This window comes from Teleopsis dalmanni, chromosome 2 (genome assembly GCF_002237135.1).
Source record: "Teleopsis dalmanni isolate 2A chromosome 2, ASM223713v2, whole genome shotgun sequence".
Lineage (NCBI taxonomy): Eukaryota > Metazoa > Arthropoda > Insecta > Diptera > Diopsidae > Teleopsis > Teleopsis dalmanni.
The window spans coordinates 102,885,316-102,893,181 of NC_051847.1; positions in this window are offsets into that span (position 1 = coordinate 102,885,316).

The following is a 7,866-nucleotide window of genomic DNA, read 5'->3' on the forward strand; positions in this document are numbered from 1 at the left end:
AAGGGAATAATTAACTTTTTGGTATGCGTGCTACTTGTCAATAGCCTGTGAGCATAGTCATAAGGTTTCTACTCCGACCTTAACTAAGATCAGTAGATATTTTGTTCTTAATAAATTTAAGATTTCAGTAGCCTATCGTAGAAAATTATTTTGAATATGTTTTAAACTTCCTCAACTTGATTACTCCATCGGAGATATGATCTACCACTACGTCTTCTTCCGCCAACTACTGCTTTAAACACCTTTTTCGCTGCACCATCTTCATCCATTCTCACGACATGAACCAAGCCAGCGAAATCGCTAGATCTTAATTCGCTGAATTATACCAATGTCGTGATAAAGCTGTACAGATTAGTGCTCAGTTTGGTCTAGTCAATTTAAATTAATTTTTTTCCTTGTACTTTGAAACCCAAGTAAATACATTCAACATTGTGCAGTGTTAACTCACTGAACCCAGTTAAGTTTTGCACTGTTTGATTTGCTTTCCTTAGAATAACTACTCTTACGTCGAATATGATTGCAGTCAATTGATTTTTCAGATTATTTTCTAAAATCAGTTGACCAGTGTTCTTGATAGAGATAAGAAACGTCATAACAATGAAATGAGTATCACAAGCCTTATAAGGTATGAGCAGTACACTTACATATACACTCTGCATTGGTCAAATTGGTTGAAGATAAATCTTATGATGTTCGAGAAAAGCTGATTACTTCGCGTAATTTCCATGCCTCATGTGAACAATATATCTAATGCCATTTATGAAAATCGTCTCTAAATCTTCATTAGGTTATCGCTGCACCATTTTTCACCTCTTTGATATAACTGTTAATGACGATTATTACTGACAGCTACACTCCCTATGTTTAGTGAAATCACTTATAGTTAATGCCGACCGAGTCATATAGTTAACAAATCACCAGTAGTTTAGGGTTTTATGATTATACTAATTGTTTTGACAGCTCTTTTCAAATACATCCAAAGATTAGCTAATGGACATTCATTAATTTTAACAATTAAAAAGCAACAAATAAACAAAATATAAAAATATGAAGAAACACAAGAGGCAGAGCGCTTAGTTCAAAATTTACTGACTTGAGCGTCTCAGATAATCGGTCAAGCCAAAGTCAAAATACAAATAAAATCGTGCCAAAGAAGCTCATCACGCAGTCCAAGCCATCGATATTGGTTAGTCGCAAGCTTGGCTTTTGGCCAGCCAACGACTTGTGCCGCTTTAATGTGAAACAATAATATTTAAACAATTTCTTTATATTTTTTATATTTCTAATTTCCATTTCATTACTGCTAATTTCAGCTGCAAGCCATTAAATGTGCTCAGAGTTTCTAATATTGCAGCACGGGTAATTGTTGTCAGCGAGCGCGGCTCCGAGTGAAATTATTCGTGCTAAGCTGCACGGGTAAGTAAGAAATCTTGTTTTATGGTTTTAACGACAGCGGCTACGTCATATTTTGTCCGCTGCGAAACGCTTAAGAAGATACTTCCTCAGCTGAGTAAAACTGAAACTGAAGAAACTCTGTTAATGTTTCGCAAAGCACTTTCCTTTTTACTTACGGCTTCCACAGATCTTTTTTTTTAAACACAATTTGACAAATAAATTAAAACATATTTAAATAAAAACAATCAAAAAAAACTATTTTGAATTATATTATAATATTTCACTGATTTGAGCTATATATAATAATACAGATGTAATATAATGAAAAAATTTCACTCAAATATTTTTTTGAATCTTCTTCTTCTTCTAGACGAACAACTCCTTTAATGGGGCACAGGGTTGTTATTCTTTTGTATGCTTAGAAAAGGCATTAAGTGCAAGTACAGCTAGCTTTCAATGGTTACGATCTTTAACGAAAATAAATACTTATTTTCAAAAGAAAATATTTATCTTCTTAATCTTTTACTGTACTTAGCTTCATGGCAATTTACTTGTATCTCAACAAATAGGCGAGGCCATTGGTGAACTTCTGACTTTCTTGCACTTAACAGAGATTGCAAATGTGTTTGTAAATACCTAGTCCATTCTAAGTATGTTTACGACCTCAAACTTTAGTTACGCTTAGATTTAGCAAAACTCTTCTTTTCAAATAATTTTTAAAAAAAATGAAAGAATACTTCTTATAAAAGCATATAATATTTTTAGAATGATAATCTGTAGACAGACATCTAAAGAAAGACTCGTCAAAAATTTGTCCGGAATATGACTTCAAAATGAGACTTTACGCATTGTCATAATTGAAGAAGAAAGTAAAGTAAGAAAGGGAAGATACGTTGAACTGCGTAATATAAAATGCAGTTAAGGTGCTGGATGAGACCAATTCCAGGATACACAATATGTTACAATATGCAATACATATTTTCTTAACGAACCAACCATCTAAATTAAAATAATTAAACTTAATTTTTTTTTCTAAAATAAAATGAAACTTTTTTTATTGTCACAAAAAAAATTATTCATTGGTAATTAAACTGTAATAAGAAAATTAAGGCCTCGTAAATTAGACACTTTGCTTAAAGTCCATTTCATTGAAGTATCTTCATCGATTTCTGTGTACAATAAAAGATAGATAGATAAATTTTGAAAGGACTAGGAACTATGTCACTACATCCTTTAAGGATTATTGTGACAAGCCAACTTTAGTTTCATAGACACGTAGCAGCTAAAAATGTCACTATGGCCCTTGGGTAGATGTTGTCTATTTCCGTTATAAGTGGATAGGCAGTTGATAAGAACCGAAGTCTGTATCTGGCAAGACAATCACAGTGACACAGAATGTGTTCTGCTGTTCTGTGTTCCTCTTCTTTCTGATAAAGTCTGCAGCTATCGTCTCATTATAAGAAGAACGTCATTTTGATGGTATTGTAAGTCGATTGTTTTATTTGATGCACTCTTTTTTTTTATTTGATACACTCAGTTTTTAAGTATATTGGATTGAACACGATAAAAATTAGAAAAAGATAACTTGTGCAGCAGAAAGAAAAAGTGGAAAAAGAATTTATGAACAACATAATGAACATTTAGAAATTTAGAGAATTTTCTAGCAAACAATAGAGCTAATAAGTGGAAGCAACTGACGTAGGGTAGTACTAGTTACCCTTACCCTATGAATAGAAAAAGTTAATAAAATTGTATCTTGATTTAATAAAAAAAAAAGTTAATGAATCTTAAACCTAATTATTCGAAATAGGATATAATAATTATATGATCTTGTGATAATGGAAGTCTAATTTAAATGATCACTAATATACTATGAAACTACGGGTATTTACTGACTGGTAATATCACGAATAATTTTATGTCTTCAAAAAATAACAGTGAATACCACTCGAGCTGGTAATATGATAGGTCCATCGTGTTATTCTTACTATTGTTAAACCTCAGAAATTTAAGAAGCTGTAAAGACAACATAAGAGAAGAGATACATTTAGCATTTATGCTATATTGAAGCTATATAAATTAGTACTATCTGAGAGAATAATCGTAAAATAAGCAGCTTGAATGAATTTCATTTATTTCGTTAACCAATTAACTAATTTAACTAAAATTATAATGCGCATAACAATGACAGAGAATATAGAATTTTGTAATACCAGTGGGGAATTTACCTAGCATTCTAAACTATTCTCCAGTAAATTATATATGTAGTTTCAATAACAAATTTTATACATTTGTTTTTGGGTCTACTGAGCTCAGTCCTGTTAATTCCTCAAAGTATAAGAACTTAACTTTTTGCTGAAAGAGTATCAAACAATGTTATAATAAATATTTAAACATTTCTTTTATGCCAAATTATTTTTTTCTTTTATGTCATTACCAAAATCGTAATGACAGCATAAAATTGACAATTGTGATTTGACTGTGTGCATAACTTGGCCCTAAGCAACTAAGCATTTATCAATGAAAGTTGCTCGTTCTTAAATATAATATTCTTGTAATAATATCCTTGTAAATAAAAGCTTCTTCTTAGTTGTTGAAATGTGAAATGTATGCACAACTTGAATTATATTCATTTTAGTGAAATTTTAATAGTAATTTTTTAAATTCACAAAACGGGAACAATAAAAACAATTATAGTAAAAAACTGGTTCTATTAGAAAAATTAGTGAAATGTGAATGATTTCATAATAATTTAATAGAAACAGTTTTACGACATACTCAAAACATGAAGACTTAACCGTCAGTCAGTCCCAAAGGCTTTGTAATGGCGCAGTGGCGTAGTGGCAAATTTAACAGTTCTCTGTTAAATTCAGTCTGTGTGAATCACAGAGGTTTCATGTGTAACATGCGGACTCGTTGCGGAATAAATTATATTAGGCACACTTATCCAAATTGCTCTGCATTACGAGTACAATGGGAATTATAATGAAATAGAATATAAAACAAAATAATATAAATAGAAGAATAGAATTAGTGAGCAAGAAAATTCATAACATTAACACAAATTAGCTGAAAATTATTGCACGCACATGTCTTGTTGCCTCATTAAGAGATTTCGATTTGCAACACTTGAACGGCTTGAAGGCTTATTTTGTAGAGGAGCGAAATAAAAACAAAGAATTTTGCATACTCGGAAGAATTTTAAATTAAACACAATTATGCATGCAAATACGATTTCTGCTCCAATTTAATCAAAAACGAAAAAGAAGAAATCGCTGTTATGTACTTGGATTTGCCAATGCCACTTGGTCACACAGAGGCGAGTTCTAATGGCACATAAAAGAAGAAGTGTTGAAGAAATGCCAGTATGTAAACGTGTCGGCATGTTTAAAAAACTAATTAACACATTTTTGGTTGTCTGAAATATTTCTTAATTTGTAGGTCAAAAAATTTCGTATAAACAAAAAACTTAAGAAAAATAAAAACAAAAAAAAAACCAAGACGGGAAGACGGAAAGATGGAAAGAAACGTTTTGGCTTGCGTTTTGGAAGCTGCGCATCTGTCATTAAAATGAAAACATTTTCCTCACATAAACGCTATAAAAATGCTTTAATAAAAGAAATTGTTGTAATTTAAGTCGAAAACAAACCACAAACAAAAAAAACAAAGCAAATAAACGCAAAGAAAGCAACCAAAGCTAAAACAAAAGACTCAAGGCACAAACTTGGTCAATATCACAAACGCTGCAATAAGGAAAATCACAAATATTTTCGAGCACAAAACATGCTTTGCATATTGAACAAAAAATATTACAAATATATATATAATTATAGACCTTTTTTTATTGGAATTGTATTAACATATATTGGCTTTTACTTCACTGCTGCACTGGTAACATAGAGGCACTGCTATGCAGCCTACTGACCCTAATTACAAGAAGTTGCACTTACCTCGAAATTGTAACAATTTTTTCTTCTGCAAACGCCACCAATGCAACGCTACGCTGTTAACAGACACGTGTAGGCACTGTAAAAGTACTTCCCTACTATGAGTATATTTTTCGAAAAGAATTCGCAAGAATTCGCAAGAATTCCCAATATTTATGTAATTTGTATATATTTTGTATTTTGTTAATTAATTAAGCATGTTTAGTTTGGCATAATTAACACAAATTCTATTCAGCACTTCCATTGACATACTATAATATTTTAAGCATAAAATTGGTTATATTTTCTGCACGGATCACTGCCTAGTCAGTTCCAATTATTAGTGACGTTATACGTTGCCTCTTGCCTTGCAGCTATCACCGCAACTAATAACCGTCGAATAGCAGGTAACTACCGTTCGCTTATATCTATGCAAATTTAATTAATTTCTTTATTTATGACTTTCTGTTTTTGTTTTTGTTTTTAAGATTTTCTCCTATGTAGAAAATTTTTATAAGAATTAAATTCTTTTTTCTTTTCAGTTTTCCTTATATATATTTTCTATCGGGCGCACAATTTACTGGGTAAACGCGTCGCAGACAACCGTTCCGTCTGCTTGTCTCGCACTGAATGAAACTTAATAATCTTGTAAAAGAAATTTTTACACCAAAAAGAAAGCACAACTTAAAATTTCTTTTACTTTCTGGTTTTATTTTGCAGTATTTACCACTCTTCAGCTCTTCAGTTCTCAACGTGCCTGTGTGAGCTTTGCTATTGAGTAGCTGGCGCAACGCATCCGCTGTGGCAAACGCTGTTAACATTGTCAAATGTTAATGCCAAGGTAAGCGAGAAAATTGAAAACCACCAACTTTACAAGAAAATTCAGCAAAATATACTTCATTTTTCTTTTCAGTCTTAGCGGTAATTATTTTCTTAACACATTACACAATTGTTGCCAAGTTATTTCCAAAAACATAGAAATATAAAGACATGTAATTTGCCTCTGTTAAAAAAATCATGAATTCTGAAAAGGTACACGCAATGGGAAAAACATATCTGTTCAAACGTATAAACAATCGAACTTATTATTTTATGTATGATCAATGCTATTTTGTTAGTGAAGTCAGCAATCAAACCAATAGCGAACATGTTGTATTTTGCTTGGACAAAATCATATAGAAAAAACTCTAATATCAGAGCAAATGCACACATAGCTTCTAGCTCATGCGTATGTAAGTTTCTTGGTAAATTTTTTCTACTCTTCTTTTTATTGCACACTTACTAAATATATATATGCATGGGTAGGTGAGACAATATTTTTGAATGTGATGCTTGGATTTTGTTTGTGTGCTTTTTTTTTTCTTAAAATATATGACTGGCTTCGTGTGCATGAAATGCACAAGTCTTCCAAATTATTTAAAATTTGATTTTTGCTGAAATTTTATACTAGCTTCATACTAAAATATGATGTTTGCCTATGACATGATGGAAAACACCGGAGTAGCGCAACCACAGTTGTTATTAGTGTAAATGCTCTTAATATGTTTGGCTATCAAGACTCGGCTATGCCATACAGTAATATTCATAAAAACCATATTATACAATAATTGATTATTTTTTATATATTAAGTTTTTATTATTATATTCTTATATCAAATATAATAGAATTATTAACTAAATTTAATTACTTAAATTATATAGAATACAATTATAAACCTTAGATAACTAATTATACAAAATTAACTAGAACTATTAACTATTAATTACATATTACTTATAACTATTTAAAATAAAATTATTTATATAAGGGTGAATAATATTATTTATTGTTAATTTTTCTAATCATTCATAAATATTATTAGACTAATATTTTTACATAAATATAAATTTTTACAATTTTTTTAATTTATTTTTAATTTTTGCATTATCTTGGCTAATTTTTAGTACCCACTTTGAGTTCTTATATAATAAAACTTTTCCAATACAATTATCACTGAAATGTCTGCTGCAAAGCAAATCCTTTTTAGAAGGAACAAAACTATTTGAAAAGTTTAAATTTTGAATCCATTTTGATAATAAGGTTTTGTCATTTGGAAATTTAAAAAATTTGATAACACTTATGTCATTAAAACGACAATTCAAAATACACTTTTTATAAACAATAGCCATAATTTTTTAACAATTAGTAAACGCAAAGAAATATATATAGGTATTGACTTGCACGCAATTAAATTTTGATTGAAATGTGATATGCAAACTATACGTGAAAATTTGTTACATATATGGAATATAAGGAATATCATGTAAATGGCATTAAAAAAATTATAATAAATAGCATAAAAGAAGAAATGAAAAAAAATGTACAAAGCGAAAATTGGTTTGAGGAGCCGATGTGCGGGAGGCATCGCGAAATTTTGTTGGACTTCTTAATAAAAGTTTTATTATATAAGAACTTAAAGTGGGTACTAAAAATTAGCCAAGATAATGCAAAATTTAAAAATAAATTAAAAAAATTGTAAAAATTTATATTTATGTAAAAATATTA